Genomic DNA, 23,289 nt, shown 5'->3' on the forward strand with positions numbered 1-23,289 from the left:
AAATATCTGGTGGTTTTATTTTTTCAAGAAAATGCAGAAAAAAAACAACCATGTCAAGTAAAAAATACGTCTTGGCAGTCAAAATAGGTACATTTTCCCGACGTTAAAAACGACTAAAATAGCCCCAGATATGCTATAGAATGCACCACAGACGTTCCCCATTTAAAAAAAATTCAGGGGGGGCATGCACCCGGACACCCCTAGTGTGCGTTGACATTACGACGAGTGTCCCGGAATCGACCCAAGAAATTATCACATGTATGGGTATGATGATGTTGGTGTTGTTTATTTGTAGTGGTACTTGATATTTAAGGATTGCACAGTTTAAAATATTCTGGTGTGATCATTTGCAATAACTTGATCAGCCTGTATTTGTAACAGAAACTTAATATTCAAGCAAACAGGAAACACAACATGTTGCCAAACAAAAATTGAGATTCTCATTTAGAATTCAATGAAAATTTAATGAAGCATGCCTGCACCTCGTGAACATTCCCATTAAAATAACATCCATTTATTATAACCAATGTCTAGTGTTTGGTTATAATTTATTTGATACCTAAACTAAATTTTCTCCTTTTTGACATTGAAATTTCACATTTTTCATAAGGTGAGAGGTTTTTGCAAATTTTAAATAAAATTACATTTCATGATATTAACATCTATTTAAGCGTGAGTCATCATTACTATATCCACTGTATTCATTGTTGCTGGTGTACAATACATACGAAATCTTCATTTACTACAGATCACAAAATGGAAATGTTGTCTTGCAACAAAACAAATTCACTTCAATGAATTTTAAATACAATGACAATACACTTCATTTTTACTTTAACTTATTATGCAACATTTGTACAGATTCCAAACCTTGATGATAGTGTAATCTGGCAATGCGGGGAGGACCTAACAAATGAATTTGCAGATATTCACAATTCATTACATGCTATAGTTCATGTATTACAAATTAGACAAAATTATTCCAAGGGCTCTGGCTACAGCGACCACCAGAAACATGATTCAAACTGAATGGGGACTGGTCGGTGACTATTTGCGACTAAATGGGGACTGGTTGGTGACAAGTTGTGACTGAATGGGGACTTGGGGTGACTATTTGCGACTAAATGGGGACTGGTTGGTGACAAGTTGTGACTGAATAGGGACTTGGGGTGACAAGTTGTGACTGAATGGGGACTGGTAGTTGTGACTAAATGGGGACTGGTTGATGACAAGTTGTGACTGAATGGGGACTTGGGGTGACTATATGCGACTAAATGGGGACTGGTTGTTGACAAGTTGTGACTGAATGGTGACTGGTTGGTGACAAGTTGTGACTGAATGGTGACTGGTCAGTGACTTGTTGTGACTGAATGGGGGTTGGTAGTTGTGACTGAATGGTGACTGGTCGGTGACTAGTTGTGACTGAATGGGGACTGGTAGTTGTGACTGAATGGTGACTGGTCTGTGACTAGTTGTGACTGAATGGTGACTGGTCGGTGACTAGTTGTGACTGAATGGGGACTGGTAGTTGTGACTGAATGGTGACTGGTCTGTGACTAGTTGTGACTGAATTGGGACTGGTAGTTGTGACTGAATGGGGACTTGGGGTGACTATATGCGACTAAATGGGGACTGGTTGTTGATAAGTTGTGACTGAATGGTGACTGGTTGGTGACAAGTTGTGACTGAATGGTGACTGGTCGGTGACTAGTTGTGACTGAATGGGGGTTGGTAGTTGTGACTGAATGGTGACTGGTCGGTGACTAGTTGTGACTGAATTGGGACTGGTAGTTGTGACTGAATGGGGACTGGTAGTTGTGACTGAATGGTGACTGGTCGGTGACAAGTTGTGACTGAATGGGGACTGGTAGTTGTGACGGAATGGTGACTGGTCTGTGACTAGTTGTGACTGAATTGGGACTGGTAGTTGTGACTGAATGGGGACTGGTAGTTGTGACTGAATGGGGACTGGTCGGTGACAAGTTGTGACTGAATGGGGACTGGTAATTGTGACTGAATGGGGACTGGTCAGTGACAAGTTGTGACTGAATGGGGACTGGTCGGTGACAAGTTGTGACTGAATGGGGACTGGTCGGTGACAAGTTGTGACTGAATGGGGACTGGTAGTTGTGACTGAATGGGGACTGGTCGGTGACAAGTTGTGACTGAATGGGGACTGGTAATTGTGACTGAATGGTGACTGGTCAGTGACAAGTTGTGACTGAATGGGGACTGGTAGTTGTGACTGAATGGGGACTGGTCGGTGACTAGTTGTGACTGAATGGTAACTGGTCAGTGACAAGTTGTGACTGAATGGGGACTGGTCGGTGACTAGTTGTGACTGAATGGTGACTGGTCAGTGACAAGTTGTGACTGAATGGGGACTGGTCGGTGACTAGTTGTGACTGAATGGGGACTGGTAGTTGTGACTGAATGGTGACTGGTCAGTGACAAGTTGTGACTGAATGGGGACTGGTAGTTGTGACTGAATGGTGACTGGTCAGTGACAAGTTGTGACTGAATGGGGACTGGTAATTGTGACTGAATGGGGACTGGTCGGTGACTAGTTGTGACTGAATGGGGACTGGTAGTTGTGACTGAATGGGGACTGGTCGGTGACTAGTTGCGACTGAATGGGGACTGGTAGTTGTGACTGAATGGTGACTGGTCGGTGACTAGTTGTGACTGAATAGGGACTGGTTGGTGACAAGTTGTGACTGAATAATCCTTCTGGGAATACTTGTGATAAAATGTTGCTGTAGTGCAAAGACAGGTCTTTGTGACATTGTGACATAATGCCAACCCAACAGTGGATGATCAGGGAATCTTAAGGTAGCCAGTTTCCGATGAAGAGCCAGTTGGTCACAGCCTCATCTCTGATTTATAACAGGTAAGTCTTCAAAAGGTTGTAAAATAGTCAACATTTTTATTAAAAAAACAAGAGGCCCATGAGGGCCTATGCTCTACTAGCATGGCTCTTGTGGTCATTTTCAATCCAGAGCATGTATGTATGGGTAATAGGCAACAAATATATAGTTCATGTTTTGTGTTTGGGTTAGCTGAAAAGTTCACGTTCAACATCTGAGAACAGAAAGTGTTGTAAACAGATTAGTTGCATGAACTATTTTAATATGTGCCAAGTAAAGGTAATCTGAGGGGAAAAAACTGCTTTCAAAATGGTACTCATGGTCAAAATTTCATTTCTGTAGCTTTAAAAATAAAAAAGTTGGTCAAAAGGTCAAAGTCAAGGTCATCTGAGGCCAACATTGATGCTCGTTTGCAAAACTGTACACATGGTCCAAATTTCATTGCTGCAGCTTTAAAAATAAAAAAGTAGGTCGAAAGGGGTGGGGCCAGCTTTGGCCCCAGGGGCATAATTTCAACGGTTTTGCTAGATGGTCTTCATATGATGCTCCACAACAAATATCAAAGGTATGAGCCTAGTGGTTTGAAAAAAGATGATTTTGAAAATATTTCTTAAATAAGTCTCTAGGAAACTTGTGACCCCCGGGGGTGTGCCAGTTTTGACCCCAAGGGCATAATTTGAGCAACCATGGTAGCGGACCACTAAATTATGCCTTATTCATAATAGCAAGGGTCTGCATAGCTGGTTCAGACAAAAAGATTTTCAAGCATTCCCTATTTAAGTATACCAAACCTGTGAACCCCGGGGGATGGCCAGTAATGTCCCCAGGGGCATAATTTGAACAAACATTCACAAGCAATTGTGTTTAGATGGATGCGCGAACACACACACATAGATTTTGTGAACCCGGTGGCATGGCCAGAAATGACCCCAGGGGCATAATTTGAACAAACATTCACAACCAATTGTGTGACCAATAGAGTTAAAAATGGCCTTTGGCCTTTCAACAAGAACTAGGGAGAGTAATTCACAAAATCAACTGCAGAACCAAAAAGCAAGTTGTCTCCCTTTAATCATAGACTTGACTTTACATGTAAACTTGGCTAAAAATAGACTTCGCTCATGTAGACTTGGCTATAAATAGACTTAGCTAAAAATAGCATTTTTTTAATACTTTCAATTCCCATAATCTAGGCATGCATGGGCGGATCTGGCTGGTTTTCAAAAGGAACCGAGCTCTGATTGATATCTAAATACTGTACAAGTTTCATCGAGATACAATCCAAACTGAAGACTGTATCATGTTCACAAGCAATTGTTTACAGACGCACTGACGCACAGACGCACATATGACGTACCCATTATCATCGCAGCACAGAGGAAACCAATCTGCTATTAAAATAACACCATTTGGAGATGCCTTATCTAAGGAGACCAATCAAACCTCTGATCAACCAAATCAGTCTCTGCAAGTCTTAACTGACAGTGCATGAGATACTTAACTCTGATTGGCAAGTTTAACATGATGAACAATATATAGTTGGTAAAACGTGTATCTGTATCTCTTTAACTCTGCAGTGAAACAATGAATCAATCATGTAGTGAATTTAAAACTCAGCAAGAGATTCATTAACTGACAATTGTCTATTTTTAGTTAATGATGTCACAAATTCTAAACCTCCCCAAATCAAAAAATCAGGAAAATATAAAAAAACTTCTAGTAACAAAAGTGCAGTAATACAACAGTTGAAAAAGTTTTATTACCATGCTGGGACTTTAAGGGAGTCACAGAAATTACATCTGCAATTTCAAAATCAATGATCCAAGCATATAATGAATGCTCGCAGCTTTTTGGCTTGAGTATAATTTTGAGGAGAACGTTCTTATATGACAGAATATGAAGATTTTCAAGAATAACTCTCAATAACAAAATGACAAACAATTTTGCAACATAAAGACACATTTATGACAATTTCATATATTAACATGACATTTTCTTGATTTGCAATAAACCAAACCTTTGACTTGCAATGGTTTACTTTCAAATGAGAAACTAAAGATGCTTATTAATTTGTTAGATTAGGTTTATTTTTGGTTTTAAATGCATTTTACTTACCAGTTTTACTGGTGCAAACCTAATTGCACCCTTTCTAATGTAAATATTTGTCTTAATCCGACACAAAATACCAACTTCTCTCACTCTTTCCCAAAATTTATGGTCATAACTATATTTGCATAATCTGTAAATTCAAAAATCCATCCATGAATGAAATTGTCACTTTTACTTTCATTAAAATCCCCTAAAATTCATAATTTACATATTTTACACTTCACACCTTGAATTTATTCTAAAAACAATCAAACCCATACCGAAAATTCTGTCACTCAACTACAAATTTATTGTATATTAAAGTTGACATTTGAAATTATATTAAGATAATCACTGAGTAAAATAAAGCCTTTTATGTTCTTAAGCCACACTTATTCTTTTCAGTTTAATTGTATTAATCATAAATTCACCTAATCCTATATGCACAAGAGCTTAAAGCTAGTTCAAACAGAGAAAGTTTTCATGGACGACCAGCAGTTACTTCACTCCAGCACATCGCGAATTAACTATTTTCCCATGCATGACACAAGCCTTAAAACAATTAAACATTGATTAAGTTCATTTAACTGCTTTGTTGTTGGACATGTAACATTTCAGCATGCCAACTTTTCCTCAACAGAAGAGTGATATTTCACACTCCAGTATAAATGATGAGTGTCATTCTCGACAATTGTTTAAATTTGCCTTTTAGGTTGACAGTCCATTTTATTGATACTCTGACTTTCCTTCTCGCTCATGATTACCATCAAAAGACGATAAATACGCCTCATAATATTTTGATTTCTTTGATGAATCTGATATTGATTTGGTGATAAACTGTGGATACCGGATCAGCACGAATGATTTACAATGCATTTCAGGTACTTGTATGGATTTTATAATAAATGTCCTGTTGTTGTTGCTACAACTCCAGTTGCCATCATTTCTTCTCTATCGTCTGTCAGTTGAGATCAATTTTTTCTCTGTTTCGGGTCATTGTTTTGTTAATCTATCATTATAAATCCTTTTTAATAATTATATCACATTATTAAATGAAGTGTTTCCGACTTGATGTTTGATATATCATCATAGTTTTTGTCTAGTTAAATGTTAATAACGGGTCAAATTGTAGTTTTGCAGGAGATCCATACTAGTTTGGTTCATGTTGTAACACAGAACGGATAACACCCCCATGTCTTTCCAGCAGTGATATAATATAACATAAACAGTTTTAACAATGTTGGAAGATATGCTTATATAATGTTGACAATGAGCGCAAATAAAGCAGATGCGGGCTTGTAAATTCATAATATCATAGTTTGATAACTCAAAACATTAACTTGTGTAAAAGTATAACATAATAGTGTGACAATTGTTCATATGAGAAAAAGACAGCAAAGCCGACTTCTCTTTGATGTAATAAAACAGAAAAGTCAATTAACCCTTTGCATGCTGGGTAAATTGTCGTCTGCTCAAAAATGTTGTCTGGTTTATTCTTAATTTCTTTCAATTTACTTAAAACTTTGGGGATATATTGACTGAGTGGCAAACAGCTTGGAACCTGACCAGGCGCCGAGTTACTCGGTGTCTGGTCTGGTTCCAAACTGTTTGCAAAGCCTTTAAAATCGCCATCAGCAGCCTAAGGGTTAACACAGAGAAAAATTATCCCCTGAATAATCCTCATATAAACATTAGGGGATGTGTGAATGACAAACAATGTTTGTGTATACAATTTCAAAGAAAAAATGACTTAGTCGTTTTGGACTGAAATTATAAACCTGAACAAATTTCGGACCAATTTTCTAATAATTTTCTTTCTTTTACTGAAATCTTTCAGAAATGGTCAGAAGCAGTCCAAACTTGAAAATTGTCAAACGGTCGAACTGGAAAAAAACATCATTTTTTTGCTTAAAACAAACTTGGATTCAAACTGACAAAACTCGCATAATTATGGATTATTACAAGTACGACAATCTATCTAAACCGCCAAGCTTCCTAATAAAACATTCAGAAATGGTAAACATATTCAAAATTTGTGAAATGTATTTACAGTGAATGCCTATTATTAACTACAAAAAACCTGGAATATTACCCATTAATGTGACGATATTTTTCCTCCGGTGCAAAAAAGTGCATATAAAGAAATACTGAAATGCAAATACCCACTGAGTGTCTAGAGGTAATGTAAATTTGTCCCTTTGGGTAATTTACCGTGTGTCATATATTAAAACACAAAACCTGATTTGTCACAAAAGGCCTTTTCAGTAAATATATGACAAAAATTATAAGAACAAAATCGATATGAATACATAAAATGTTAAACCCTTATTACAATTTCTCAAAAAAATGTTTCAAAAAGCAACTGATTTTTTTATTACAATGTTTATGTCAATTTTATTTTGCTTTTTTAGCTATTTCATCTCCTTTGAGGCTTGAATATAACTAAGTTAAAAGCTACTGCATTCCAGTATATACATTTAAAGTTTAATTAATATGAATTTTAAAAACAGTCTAAAAATAATCGAATGACCGGACCTACAACTTTTATTTAAGTTTCTCTAAATTTTCTACTTAGTTATTTAAGCGAAAAATAATAGTATCTAATATAAATATTTCTGTCACAAGTCACTTGTAATAGCTCAATTAATAGGATTTATGAATTTTTAAACACAGGATATTGGCTTTTATAAAAAATATAATCTGATTTTCAATTGCCATTTAAATATGTCCAAAAAAACACAATTATGTTTATTGACCCAGGGAGCAAATGTTTGTCATATAAAAGGTGTATATTCATGCAGTTATTGTACAACTGACGCAATTTTTCTCTCCTCAAAACTGGGCAAACCTTACCCGTATATATAGTAGTGGCATATTAGGTAACTGCTACAATGTTAAACAAGAGCTGTAACAGAGACAGCGCTCGACTATTCCGCCGCTTTTCAGTGAAAGGATTGAAAGTTTTGGCGAAGCATGCATGGATCACTGTAAAATTAGATTAGAATGATATGCCTGCAAAGATTTGTGTAAAATTCATAAACATTCAGCCTTTAAGGAAATAAAGACTTGATGGAAATAGCATGCAATACATGAATGGATTATAGGTTGTATACAATTATATTCTAAGTCCAATAATAAATGGCCATTATTTGCAAAATACAGATATCTTATTTGGTTGTTCAAGTTGGTTGGGTAGCTGAGTACCATTGTACAAATCCTCAATGCAATTGTAACATTAAGCAGTTGCTGAGATATTTACCTATGTGTGCTAACATGCAAAACCTTAACCAGAATTTCTAGGTTGCATAATAAAAGGGCAAAAATTATATAATATGCAAGATAGATAAGAGTTATCTTACTTGATTATTTAAGAAGGCTGAATGGTTGGGAGCCTGTGTATAAAGTTTCAATGTAATACATGATGTATTTGCTGAGGTATTGACTTAAAAGTGGTAACATGCAAAACCATAACCAGAATTTCTAAGTCGAATAAAAAAGGGCCATTATTAAATTTTGAATTTAATGCAAAATAGAGTTATCTTACTTGGTTATTTAAGTAGATTGAATGGTTGAGTACCATTGTATAAAGTCTCAATGCAATACATCAAGTAGTTGCTGAGATATTATGGGAATACATATCCAAACTTTCAATGCAATAAATGATGTATTTACTGAGATTATGACTTAAAGGTGCTTACATGCAAAACCTTAACAAAGGTGTGACGCCAACGCCTCAGCCAACGCCAACACCAACGCCAGGGTGAGTAGTATAGCTCTCTTATTCTTCCAATAGTTGAGCTAAAAACAGGCACCTTTTTTGCATCTTGAAATCCACAAGCAAATTTAAGTTTTACAACAATATTTTTATCAAAATTGCTTTTTTGACAGTTCATGTTTTGTAAAATTAACATATAATAATATGCGAAACATTTTTGATGTATGCAAATGTCTTTTGTAACATAGAAGATTACACTGTCTCTAATCAGAGTTTCAAGGAAAATGGGAAAAACACTCCCAAGGATTTCTACAGTAGCCAGTGTTAAGGAGAGAAATTTAATGAAGGTTTTACAATCTTTTTATTTAGATTTAGGTGTTTATGAGAAAATTGCCAGAGCAAAAAAGGCAATTCTTAAGAGTGCACAAAGATTATGTGAAGCTGAAATCCCCCATTTTCCGTATGCTGTATTCAGGGGTATTTTAAGGTGTACACAGGATGGTATGCAATACGCAGAAACTGAATGTTTGGCATTTCTCGCCCTGTAGACTCACAAATTAGATAAATGATAATTTCATACAGGAAAAAGGAAGAAAACAAGCAAATTCATTGAATTGATATCCCCCTCCTGATTGGGCTAAGTCAAGGAATGGAAATCAATTGTTGGTGAAATATATATATTTCTAGCACACCGGATAGGTATTTCCGGTGAAGTCAGCCATGCTGGAAAATCCCATCTGGCATCCCCCCATGCCAGATGAGTCACGCGCTGTGACGTAATAGTTTTTATTTCTTTATTATATACTTTAAGTAACCATAATTATGAGATTTCAATAGATGAGTTTCATAAACATTAACTTTGCAAAAATATATCTTCACAACAAAACGAAATAACGCTTCAAAGACTTGATATCGAAGGAGCTGACGTTGACAGTGAATAAAAATTACTGCGCGTCATGACGTCAGTAAACTTTATCGCACGCGCTTTTTGGTGAAATGTACAAAAATGAGCTTTTTTATGCAGTTTCTTCACAAAAAAATTAATTAAGGTATGCTAGAAAAAATATCTATCATGTGTATCCAAAACGGGAATACATGACAGATATTATTAATATGAGTTTGAGTTTGATTGCAACTGTTCGAAATAAAAAAAATATTGTATATAATGTAGCATTTAGAATTGACCAAGAAACCTAGTTTATGACTCCATGTTACCCAGTTCCAAACTAATCTAAGATTTCATCAAGGTAAACATTCTGATCAAGTTTCATGAAGATTGGTCCAGATATATTGCAAAAAATATAGCCTCTCGAGTATCCACAAGGTTTTTTTAAGATTTGACCTAGTGACCTCATTTTTAACCCCACATGACCTACTAGTTTCAAACTATTCCAAGATTTCATTGAGGGAAACTTTCTGATTAAGTTTCATGGAAATTAGAGCAGATGTACTGCCTCTAGAGTGTTCCCAAGATTTCTGTATGATATGACCTAGTGACCTAGATTTTGACCCCTTGTGACCAATTTTAAAACTCTTGTAAGATTTCATTAAGGCAAACATTCTGACCAAATATGAACATAACTGTCTATTCAATACCAATGTTTGGTTTGGGACACAATTTTTAAAGATTTCACCTACTGACCTGGTTTCTGACCCCATGTAACCCAGTTTTGAACTATTCAACAACAATCAAGGAAAACAGTCTGATAAAGTTTCATGAATATTAGATGGCCTCTAGTGTGTTCCCAATATTTTTTCTAAGATTTGACCTAGTTTTTAACCCATATGACCCACTAAAACGCAGTCGAAATTTAACCCAAGAGAACATTCTGACCATGTTTGAACATAATCCGACCAATCACCACCATGAAATAGTTTCGGACAAGATTTTTGAAAGATTTGACCTAGTGATATTTTTTATCACATTTAAAACATGTCCAAGATTTCATCAAGGAAAACATTCTGATCAAGTTTCATGAATATTAGACCAAACATAATGCCTCTAATGTGTTTCAAACATTTTTCTAAGATTCGACCTAGTGACCTAGTTTTTTAACCCAAGTGCCCCACTTTTACAAGCGGTCCATATTATATCAAGGGGTACATCATGACCAAGTTTGAACATAATCCGACCAATCATTTCCATTCCAGATTTTTTTCTTCTTAGATTTGACCTAGTGACCTTATTTTCGATCATATGTGACCCAGTTTTAGATAACATCAAGATTTCATCAAGGAAAACATTCTGATTGAGTGTTATGAATATTTGACCAGTGTGTCAAGTCTGTATCATCTGTTCAATGTGTCCAGTCTGTATTATCTGTGCAGTGTGTCCAGGCTGTATCACCTGTTCAATGTGTCCAGTTTGTATCACCTGTTCAGTGTGTTCAGTCTGTATCATCTGTTCAATGTGTCCAGTCTGTATCACCTGTTCAGTGTGTCCAGTCTGTATTATCTGTGCAGCGTGTCCAGGCTGTATCACCTGTTCAGTGTGTCTAGTCTGTATCACCTGTTCAGTGTGTCCAGGTTGTATCATCAGTACAGTGTGTCCAGTCTGTATCACCTGTTCAGTGTGTCCAGTCTGTATCACCTGGTCAGTGTGTCCAGTCTGTATCACCTGTTCACTGTGTCCAGTCTGTATCACGTGTTTAGTGTGTCCAGTCTGTATCACCTGTTTAGAATGTGTCCAGTCTGTATCACCTGTTCAATGTGTCCAGTCTGTATTATCTGTTCAGTGTGTCCAGGCTGTATCTCCTGTTCAGTGTGTCCAGTCTGTATCTCCTGTTCAGTGTGTCCAGGCTGTATCACCTGTTCAGTGTGTCCAGTCTGTATCTCCTGTTTAGTGTGTCCAGTCTGTATCATCTGTTCAGCGTGTCCAGTCTGTATCAGCTGTTCAGCGTGTCCAGTCTGTATCACCTATTCAGTGTGTCCAGTCTGTATCACTTATTCAGTGTGTCCAGTCTGTATCACCTATTCAGTGTGTCCAGTCTGTATCACCTATTCAGTGTGTCCAGTCTGTATCACCTATTCAGTGTGTCCAGTCTGTATCACTTATTCAGCATGTCCAGTCTGTATCACCTATTCAGTGTGTCCAGTCTGTATCACCTATTCAGTGTGTACGGTCTGTATCACCTTTTCAATGTGTCCAGTCTGTATCACCTATTCAGTGTGTACGGTCTGTATCACCTATTCAGTGTGTCCAGTCTGTATCACCTGTTCAGTGTGTCCAGTCTGTATCACCTATTCAGTGTGTCCAGTCTGTATCACCTGTTCAGTGTGTCCAGTCTGTATCACCTATTCAGTGTGTACGGTCTGTATCACCTATTCAGTGTGTCCAGTCTGTATCACCTATTCAGTGTCTTTAAATGTGCACTTATTGACCTTTATTAATCAAAAACCTGTCACAAAATTAATATTGTTATATTCTGAAAGAAGGTTTGCTTATATATACGGTAGTTGTGATATCATAGGAAATGTGGAAAATCCATGAAAAGATGTGTTATCAATGTTAAAGAGACGTTCTAGATAAAAATGCAAATAACTACCTGTAACACTCTTTGAGCCATGTAACCTATCACTTCATAGTATGCTCATCATGTATAAAACAATCACAAGTACCGGGATGTTTAATGTCAATATACTCCAAATAAAAAAACATTTTCTGACACATTTTTCATCGAAAATTTCATGCAAGTCTAAAATGCTGAATTATACAAAACAGCAAACCTGGCAGTACAAAATCTAAGAGTATAAATGAAGTCTGCAAAATAACCAGTAAATCGAGAACCTGAGACTACCAGAAATCAACCACTTGTTCTTTTCAAAGTTTGAGTTTGGCAATTTCTTGGGTACAAAGACTGAATAACCACATGAAGGAAACTTTTAGTTTATAAAACAAATATGTATATCACAATTCCATTCCAGCAACTAAAGTTCCAGGTATTGGATGTGTCACCTGTTGGGAAAACCCATAACAATTCTACTAAAATCACCAAGACCTTAGACCTATTGACACAAAAATCGTCATCAGGGGTCATCTATTGGTCATGACCATTTAGAGAATACTGAGTTTGAAGACTCTACCAAGTTGTTCAAAAATTATTGATCAATACCCACTTTAAGTTTTTAAGTACTGGTCACCATGACCTTAACCTTTGACATATTGACCCCACAAACAAACAGGTCATGTAATTCCCTACGAAGACTTTACAACAAATTGTTCAAACTTTATTGATATGAAATGAAGGAGTGTTGATAGTGGATACAGCATCAATGCATACTTTCATGTACAATAAACAAAACCAAAATTGTTACATTGCTTTACATGTATAAAGGTACCTTGGATTCACAAAAAATGTCAAAATAATCTTAAAACATTGGAAAAGTAACACATTATTTATATAAAACGATACAGAAACCTGGGGACCCATGAAAGCGACCGAGGTCACTTATTTCCAAAGGGGTATAGTATCATAGGCATTTTTCTTGTTCACTACAATTTGTTACTGCCTTTATTACTGTCAAAATGTCAAGTTGAATGTGAAAATCATCAAGAAAATAACTCCTTTCAAATGATTCAATGATGGGGATTGATAAAGGTGACGAAAAATAATTAAGTGTAACAGATGTAATACATAATATAATTTTGAATCATGTTTGACACAGCAACATATTTCTTTTTCTGATTCGCCCAAATCACAAACATGAATATTCCCAGTCCACTATAAGGATAATATCCCAGAAGAATCAAAATTAAGCATTTTTATTCAAATTGCTATAATCCACGATAGCATTCATTAAAAAAAGGATCAGCAAAATGCAACTTTAAGAAGAAATTTTCCCATGTTGGTTTGCCTGGATCAAAATCAATGAAAGAATGTTTCCATGGACTGAATGCAAGAATGTTTCCATAAACTGAATGCAAAAATGTTTCCATGATCTGAATGCAAAAATGTTTCTATGAACTGAATGCAAGAATGTTTCCATGATCTGAATGCAAAAATGTTTTCATGAACTGAATGACTGAATGTAAGAATTTTTCCTTGGAGAGAATGCAAGAATGTTTCAAAAATATACAAATCTCTGCTAATATTTGCGATTGCCTTGGAATGCAGTTTTAAGAATGGCTATGTCAACAGAAACGTAAATTATGTTGTTAGTGAAATGAGGAACATCTAGTATACTGTCTAGAAAATCAAGTTTGATCCATTCCTGACAGAAAATGAAAGTCACAATCTGCAGCTTTGTTATCCCCAAACCTTCAAAATTAAGACATACTAAACTTGTGGAATCTCAGAATTCATCAATAGCTTCATGAGTTGCAAAATAAGAAAGTGCAGGAAAACATTCCACACAAAATGTGTCGGCAAAAAACATTTGACAATTGGCCGTGGCAGTGTCTGTTTTGCAACAAAATTTATAATTAGGGTCAAAAGAATGTTCAAATGTTTGTATAGACTTTCTCAACCGTACTGAATTAACTAGTGTGTGATTTACTTCAGTAACATGTATTCATAAATTTAGGATAAATACTAAACAAGAGACTGAGACCCATGAGGGCTATGCTCTACTGGCATGAATACTAAACAAGTGACCCATGAGGGCCTATGCTCTACTGGCATAGTTCTTATGGTCAACATTGCATATTCAATGAGCGAGGACAGGAGATGTAGTAAGCAGATTATTTGGAGTAACATTTTTGATATGTGTTCGTGACAGAAGTTCTCATGGATGTCCATGAATTATGGGGAATGAGAGTTTGTTAAAGTGAACAATATTGTTTGACATATATATTTGCAATGTAGATCATTGTAACATGACATACTAAAAGAAGACGGATGAACAAGACTTGCATATTATTAACTGTTTAATATTTATGTAAGTTTGCATATTTGTGTAATACAGACAAGTAAATGGCAATTATAGAAATGTTAAATGAACACTAAAATAAAAAAGTAGGTCAAAATGTCACAGTCAAGGTCATCCGAGGACAACATTGATACTTGTGTTGTAGCTTTAAAAAAAAGAAAGTGTGTCAAAACATCACAGTCAATAGTTTATTGCTGTAGCTTTAAAAAAAAAAGCAGGTCAAAAGGTCACAGTCAATGTCATCCGACAGACAACATTACTATTTGTTTTCACACTGTACACATGGTCCAAATTTCATTGCTGTAGCTTCAAAATTAAGAAAGTAGGTCGAAAGGTCACAGTCAAGGTCATCCAAGCACAACATTGACATTTGTTTTAAAAACTGTAAACATGGTCCCAATTTCATTGCAGTAGCTTCAAAAATAAGAAAGTAGGTCAAAAGGTCACAGTCAAGGTCATCCAAGCACAACATTGATATTTGTTTTAAAAACTGTTAATATGGTCCCAATTTCATTGCCGTAGCTTCAAAAATAAGAAAGTAGGTCAAAAGGTCACAGTCAAGGTCATCTGAGGACAACATTGATACTTGTTTGCAATACTGTTTACATGGTCTTAATTTCATTGCTGTACCTTCAAAAATAAGAATGTAGGTCAAAAGGTCACGGTCAAGGTCATCTGATGACAACATTGATACTTGTGTACAAAACTGTACACATGGTCCCAATTTCATTGCTGTAGCTTTACAAATAAGAAAGTAAGTCAAAAGGGGTGCGGCCGGCCTTGGCCCCATGCGCATTATTGCAACTGTCTGATAGAGGTTAATCACATGATGCTCTACAACAAATATCAAAGGTATGAGCCTTGTGGTTTGAAACAAGAAGATTTTGAAAGTTTTTCTTATATTTATAAGTCTCTAGGAAAATTGTGACCCCCGGGGCAGGGCCAGTTTTTACCTCAGGGGCATAATTTGAACCATCTTGGTAGCAGACCACTAAATGATGCCTTATTCAAAATAGCAAGGGTCTAGGCAGTTTCAGACAAAAAGATTTTCAAACATTTCCCTATATAAGTATACCAAACCTGTGAACCCGGGGCTTGGCCAGTAATGACCCCAGGGGCATAATTTGGATAAATGTTCACAAGCAATTGTGTTCAGATGGATGCACGCACGACAGACTCTTCTGGTCTTTGGCCAAAAGAGCTAAAAATCAACCAACCTCAACTGTAATTTTGATCTCTTTTTAACAAGGGCAAGGGAGAGTACAACATAAAACCAACTGCACAACCAAAAAACAAATTGTCTCTCTTTAATCCTCGACTTGGCTATAGACTTGGCTAAAAAAAGCATTTTTGTTTATACTTTCGGTTTTATAGTTACAAAACAATGTTTTATCATAAAATTTTCACAAATAATCAACTATCTGTCAATTGTAAATATGTGATATATTCAGTTCACTGTGCTAATGCGGCCATCAAATTGGGCAATTTCCATGAGTTGTGAACTTTTGTTTGATTGATTTAGGCCTTTGAACTCACGTCGGTACATCAAGTTAGCACTGTATACACACTAGCCTTTATTTTCTATTTCATAACATTGATTGTCTTATCTTCTATGATGCTATGAAAACAATGAACCAATAATCGCCAATTGTGCTAATTGGTAGGATCATGACAGGCACTGCCATAATGATGGTGTTAATCTCTGCTCTCCAGCAATGTGTGACCAGCCGACTGCAGTTAAATTATGACAAATTTACAACCTTTTGGTAGGAACAAATTTAAAACAAAAAGCATATAAGGGTAATTAAGCTTGTTGGTATGATCTTTTGTAGACATTATAATTATGCTTTAAACCCGAATCCCATTCAGAATGAATAGCCCAAAATGGCGAAAAACAATTCGTACATAAAATCATAAAAAGTGTGTTCCATAGTAGTATGATAATAGGTGATGTGAAAGTGTAAATATGGTTTTATCTCCAAACTGCTAGTGAAAACAGTCAATATACAACAGTCAGTATCAAGCACATTCCCAAAGAAACAAGAGCTGTTGTAAGACAGCGTGCTCGACTAAGCCGCTTTGACTTAGAGGTCAATACAATAACGATGTAATATGTGCCTGTCAAAAGCAATAAAACAATCAAATTGAAAAGTGAACAAGAATCGCAATGTGACAAAACCAGGTTTTTAATGATTGGCCAAAGAGATTCAGTTTCAACTGTTTCTTCTAATTTTTGTAACAGTGACCTTGATCCTAAGGGCCCCAAACACGATCCCATGGAAGACCTCCATAAACTCTTCCTACATATCAAGTTTGGTCACAGTATGTCAACCATTACTGAAACAGTATTTTTTTTTTTAATAACAGTGACCTTGACCCTAGGGGGCCAAAAGGCAATCCATCAAATCTCTGCTTAAACTTGTCCTATATACCAAGTTTGGTCACACAATGTCAACCCTTACTTGAGTTATTCAGTACTAACCATATTTCTATTTTGACCTTGACCTAGACCATAACTCTCGGGGCCAAAAACACAATCTCAGGAAAGGTCTTAATAAACTCTTCCTATATACCAAATTTGGTTCCAATATGGAGACCCTTAAGTTATTCAATACCAAACCTTTTTCTATTAAAAGTAACCTTGACCTTGATCCTAGGGGCCTCAAATGCATTCCGATAAAAGGTCTCCATAAACTCTTTGTATATACCAAGTTTGGTCTCTTTATGTCAGACCTAGCTAAAATTATTCGATACATAAGGCGACTTTGATGCTGCCCTAACACCAGCCTGCCCGAACAATGATGCAAGTCATTCAAATAACTTGTTTTCCCTCTATGAAAATATGCTTAGGAATATAAAAATGTGCCTTTCAAATGAAATTAAAAGAAAAGTTAAGGTATTAAGTGCATTGAATGATGGGTATAGACGTTTTTTTATTAAAATCCCAACTTGCCCTAAAACTTTAACCTGCCCTAAAACTTTAACATAAGTCAAACAGTGGCCAAAACTTGGATTAAGGATAATATGGAGTTATGTAACCTCATTGTGTGATGGTCCAGAACAATTGTGTGAAGTATTAAGTCAATTGAATGAAGGGTATAGAAGTTATCAATAAATATCCCAACCTGCCCTAAAACTTTAACCTAAGTTCCATAGACAATCAGGGTCCATAATTTGTATAACATATAATATGGAGTTATCTAACCTCATAATGTGATGGCCCTGAACAACTGTGTAAAGTATTAAGTCAATTGAATGAAGGGTATAGGACTTATTTATTTCGGTTAATGGCGGGAGATAACTCTTATTGGTTAAAATTAGGGAATTCTTTTGTCAATAAACTCATTATTTCTAAATATTTTTTTTTTATAATTTTTGGCTATAATTATAATACATATAGGATTTTTAAAAAAAAAAAATACATTAGAAGGCATTTTTCGGTAACTTTCGTGCGTATTTCGGTAATTTAACCGTCTTTCGGTAAATACACATGTAAGCGTATCTCGGCAATTCCAACAACATCATTATCGCGAAAATGCATGACTTCAATCTATTCTTTGAACTACGATAATTTCTGACGTTTTAATTCAACAAATACGCTAATACCATACTATATTACAACACAAATCTTAAATGTCAGATTGATCAAATGAGGGTTGAATTACTTTGTCTATGGTCTTCACTCGTCCCCTTTTGTTTACATATACAGTCAACACTTTTGTTGACAGAGTAGCAGTGAACATGTCGCATTTCCTTTTTAATAACTCAAGATCACAGTTACTTGCCCCTAGCTGTAAGAACACTTTTAAAAGGTGGACTGCGTTGAGATACATTTTTGGGCCTGATTTCAAAGATGGTGCTCAAAATGAAGGACACGCCGGTTTGGGGGCCATTTTTCACAAGTCCTGGTTCTTCATGATAAATTTCCCATTAGCAGGTGGCCATCACGTACAGTGATCACCATTTAAAAGGATTCACACTAACGTTCCTGGATAGCGCTGGCCATTACGAGGTATATACAATATATACATACACCCAAAAGCAACCAAGAATCCAATAATTCAATAATCCATCCACCCACCCATCCACCAATTCATTTATCCATCCATCCATCCATCCATCCATCCGTTTATCCATCCATCCATCAATCAATCTATCCATCCATCATCCATCCATACATACATCCATCCATCCATCTATCCACCCATTCATTTATCCGTCCATCCATTTATCAATTCATGCATGCATCCATGTTGTTGGTTGGTTGGTTCGTTGATTGGTTCATTCATTGGTGCATTGATTCATTGATTCATTCATTGATTCAATTGTTGATTCAGTCGTTGATTCATACGTTGGTCCATTCATTGATTCATCTAACCATTAATTCATTCATCCAGATAGTGCAGTAAACAAAACGAACTTCACCGTTTATCTTACTTTGTTCGCTTAAAGCTTCTTTAATCTGACCCTTGCAACAGTTGACCGTTTTCTAGCCGTTGATTCTACAACAGAGTGATTTCTGTTATCTACTCAACACTGAATAACACGTATAAGCTACGCAGAATTGCACCACACAGAACATTGCTCAAGGGCTGCGGTATCTTTGCATCATACATCTATCTGTGCAAGATCAGCTATATGTATATCATTAGTTGTCTGTTTTGTATGTTCATCATCAGTTGCTTGTGCATAATTGTGTAGTCAGTGAATCATCTGATGTTTGCGCATGATAAGGTGTCCATTTACCATCAGTTGTCTGTATTGTCTATTCATCACTAGCTGTCCGTGTTGTCTATGCATCACTATATAGTTATCTGTGTTTTCCAGGCATCACTAGTTATCTGTGCTGTCTATGCATCACTAGTCGACTGTGTTGTCTATTCATCACTAGTTGACTGTGTTGTCTATTCATCACTAGTTATCTGTGTTGTCTATTCATCACCAGTTGTCTGTGTTGTCTATTCATCACTAGTTGTCCGTGTTGTCTATGCATCACTAGTTGACTGTGTTGTCTATTCATCACTAGTTGTCCGTGTTGTCTATTCATCACTAGTTATCTGTGTTGTCTATTCATCACTAGTTATCTGTGTTGTCTATTCATCACCAGTTGTCTGTGTTGTCTATTCATCACTAGTTGTCCGTGTTGTCTATGCATCACCAGTTGTCTGTGTTGTCTATTCATCACTAGTTGTCCGTGTTGTCTATTCATCACTAGTTATCTGTGTTGTCTATTCATCACTAGTTGTCCGTGTTGTCTATGCATCACTAGTTGACTGTGTTGTTTATGCATCACTAGTTATCTGTGTTGTCTATGTATCACCAGTTGTCTGTGTTGTATATGCATCACCAGTTGTCTGTGATGTCTATGTATCACCAGTTGTCTGTGACGTCCATGTATCACTATTTGTCTGTGATGTCTATGCATCACCAGTTGTGTGTGTTGTCTATCCATCACCAGTTGTCTGTGATGTCTATGTATCACCAGTTGTCTTTGTTGTTTATGCATCACCAGTTGTGTGTGATGTCTATGTATCATCAGTTGTTTGTGATGTAAATGCATCACTAGTTGTCTGAGATGTCTATGCATCACCAGTTTTCTGTGTTGTCTAAGTATCACCAGTTGTCTGTGATGTCTATGCATCACCAGTTATTCGTGTTGTCTATGCATTACCAGTTATCTGGGTTGTCTATGCATTACTATGCGTGTGTATCATCAATTGGCTGTGCATTATTAATATGAAATTTCTAGAAAAAACTAGTGACCTTTTGAGCAAACTTGTCAGGAGAATGATGCTCAATTGATATATCTTTCGTTCAATGTTGAGAGAAGTATCTTTAGATAGTCTGTTTTTTTAAGGAAAAGTAACTTTTGACATAACCTTGGTGTCTATCGTTGATGGTGTCAAATAAAGAAGTGCAATGACCGTAACTAAACTAAGAATTCAGCAAATTGAATAAATGCGTGGTCTGTTTGGATCAGATCTTTCTTTGATTGAATATTGGTGTAGAGTAAACGTTTAAAGAGAGAAAGACTGTCTAGAGTTAACTCTAGTGTGTTGAAAGTGATTTGGCAATTAATTCAACTTACCTGGAAACAATTATTATCGGAATTAAAAATTGGAAAATGTGCTGCCCATAAACATTGTAGCAAGGCTGATAACTAGTAAGATTGCAAAAAAAAACACATGTGAATTTGGTTAAATTTAATGATGCAATATAGCAGTGAACTTGCATCTCTATTTATTGTTATACACCCAAAGGACGGTATATATGAATTGGACTTTCTGTTCTTCCGTATCATCGTCCGTCCCTATGGTTTCCAAGTATACTGAAGAACGCTATGGCCACGGAACCTCAAATTTTATATTCATATTGAAAATGACCAGCAGAGTAAACGATGTTGAATTTGAGGTCAGTGTGTTAAATGACAAGGTCGTGGTGACTTTGAGTGAAAAAAACAACGTTTCCAATAAATAACCTAAGAACGCTTAGGCCAAGAGACTTGGTAGGCAGGTCGGTAGTGACCAGCAGATGCACCCTAGCTGTTGATATTGAGGTGAGTGGACCAAAAGTCAAGGTCGTTGTGACCTCGAACTGCCGTTTCCGATCGATAACTGAAGAACATATGGGACCACAAACTAGGTAAGTTGGTTGATCATGAGCAGCAGACATACCCTATTGATTTTGATGTCGGTTTATCAAAGGGGAAGGCTTGGTGTCCACAAGATAAAAAACCGTGTCCGATTAATAACTGAAGAACGATAAGGTCAGCAGACTTTAAACGTTGTAGGTAGGTTGGAAGAAATGACCAGCGGATGAACGCTATCGATTTTGATATCAGTTGGTTAAAGGTCATGGTCGTGATGTCCTCTTGCTAAAATACGCTACCTATCAACTGAAGAACGCTTGGGGCCATATACCTCAAATTTGGTAGGCAAACAGAGGAACCCTAATTTTGAGGTCAGTTGATCAAAGGTCAAGTTCGTGTTGACCTCGATCTGAAACTCTGTTTCCGCAACCTGAAGAACCCTTAGGCCTTGGTACCTCAAAGTAGGAAGGTAGTTTGGTAATGAACAGCAGATGAAACCCTTTTCGTTTTGATGTCAGTGGGTCAAAGGTCAAGTCGTGGTGACCTCGAGCTTAAAATCTGTCGATCTAACAGCCAATAACTAAGGACGCTTCAATTCAAAACTTGGTAGGCAGGTTGGTGATGACCGCCAAATGAACATGTTTTAGGTAAGTTGGTCAAAGGTCAGTCATGATGAACTTCAACTGAAAATCCGTTTTTGTTAACAACTGAAGAACTCTAAGGCCAACTTCAAACTTGTTAAACGTCTTGGTAATGAAAAGCAGATGAACCCTATTGATTTTGATGACAGTTGGTCAAAGGTTAAGGACGTGGTGACCTCGAGCCTCTGTTTCCGATTAATAACTGAATGAAGCTAAGGCAAAGACATTAGTTGACATCCACTCCATCTTGCATTGACTTATCATTTCCATGTACAAACTCTTAAACAATGTTTCAGGTCAATATTCCCAAACTTCATGAGTCGATAGAGTAGATCATCATGCGAGTACGTTACATATTCAAGGTTACCTATTCATACAGCCCAAATACTAACGTCTATTTGTCCAACGAGGCCTTTCAGGAGAAATTGTCATGATTCCTTTACCAGCTCTTGTCAGACCCTTCGGTTGACAAATTATGGAAAAGACCTGAAAGAGGGAACGGATGGACAGACAGTACGGAGCAGAAACTACATGCCCCCCAAATATTCCGTTAGACCATATTTCACTTGTGTTGTGACCTTGAGTTGGTGTTGTCATTGTGGGATCAAGTGTTGTGACCTTGAGTTAGTGTAGTCACATTGGAACCTGGTTTTGTGACATTGAGTCGTTGTTATCCTTTTGTTGTGACCTTGAGTTGGTGTGGTCATTGTGGCGCTTGGTGTTCTGACCTTTAGTTGGTGTTGTCACAATGGGACCTAGTGTTGTGCCCTTCCATTGGTGTTGTCACTGTGGGGCTTAGTATTGTGACCTTGAGTTGTTATTGTCAATGTGGGACCTAGTGTTGTGACTTTGAGCTGGTGTTGTCACTGTGGGACCTGGTGTTGTGACCTTGAGTTGGTGTAGTCATTTTGGGACCTAGTGTTGTGACCTTGAGTTGGTGTTGTCACTGTGGGACCCGTTGTTGTGACCTTGAGTTGGTGTGGTCATTGTGGGACCTAGTGTTGTGACCTTGAGTTGGTGTTGTCACTGTGGGACCCGTTGTTGTGACCTTGAGTTGGTGTTGTCACTGTGGGACCTAGTGTTGTGACCTTGAGATGATGTTTTCACTGTGGGATCTAGTGTTGTGACCTTGAGTTGGAGTTGTCACTGTGGGACCTAGTGTTGTGACCTTGAGTTGGTGTTGTCACTGTGGGACCTAGTGTTGTGACCTTGAGTTGGTGTTGTCACTGTGGGACCCGATGTTGTGACCTTGAGATGGTGTTTTCACTGTGGGACCCGTTGTTGTGACCTCGAGATGGTGTTTTCACTGTGTGACCTAGTGTTGTGACCTTGAGTTGGTGTTGTCACCGTGGGACCCGGTGTTGTGACCCTGAGATGGTGTTGCCACTCTGGGACCCAGTTTTGTGACCTTGAGTTGGTGTTGTCACTGTTGGACCTAGTTCTGTGACCTTGAGTTGGTGTTGTCACTGTGGGACCTAGTGTTGTGACCTTGAGTTGGTGTTGTCACTGTGGGACCTGGTG

The 23,289-nt window shown here is 37.0% G+C and overlaps 1 protein-coding gene across 2 annotated transcripts in view; it reads right to left on the bottom strand.

The window, feature by feature from the left end:
* The window catches only part of LOC128220376 (protein O-mannosyl-transferase TMTC4-like), a 57,655-nt gene extending 39,396 nt beyond the window's left edge, over window positions 1–18,259 (bottom strand). Inside the window, exon 1 of one of the 2 annotated variants that reach the window (XM_052928747.1) lies at window positions 18,204–18,259. The gene's annotated coding sequence lies outside the window, so the exon portion shown is untranslated. Of the gene's footprint in view, window positions 1–4,982; window positions 5,693–18,203 lie in introns of those variants that run through there. The other variant, XM_052928746.1, reaches the window with a different exon arrangement.
* Window positions 18,260–23,289: the final 5,030 nt, after the last annotated feature.

This window comes from Mya arenaria, chromosome 15 (genome assembly GCF_026914265.1).
Source record: "Mya arenaria isolate MELC-2E11 chromosome 15, ASM2691426v1".
Taxonomy (NCBI): Eukaryota; Metazoa; Mollusca; class Bivalvia; order Myida; family Myidae; genus Mya; species Mya arenaria.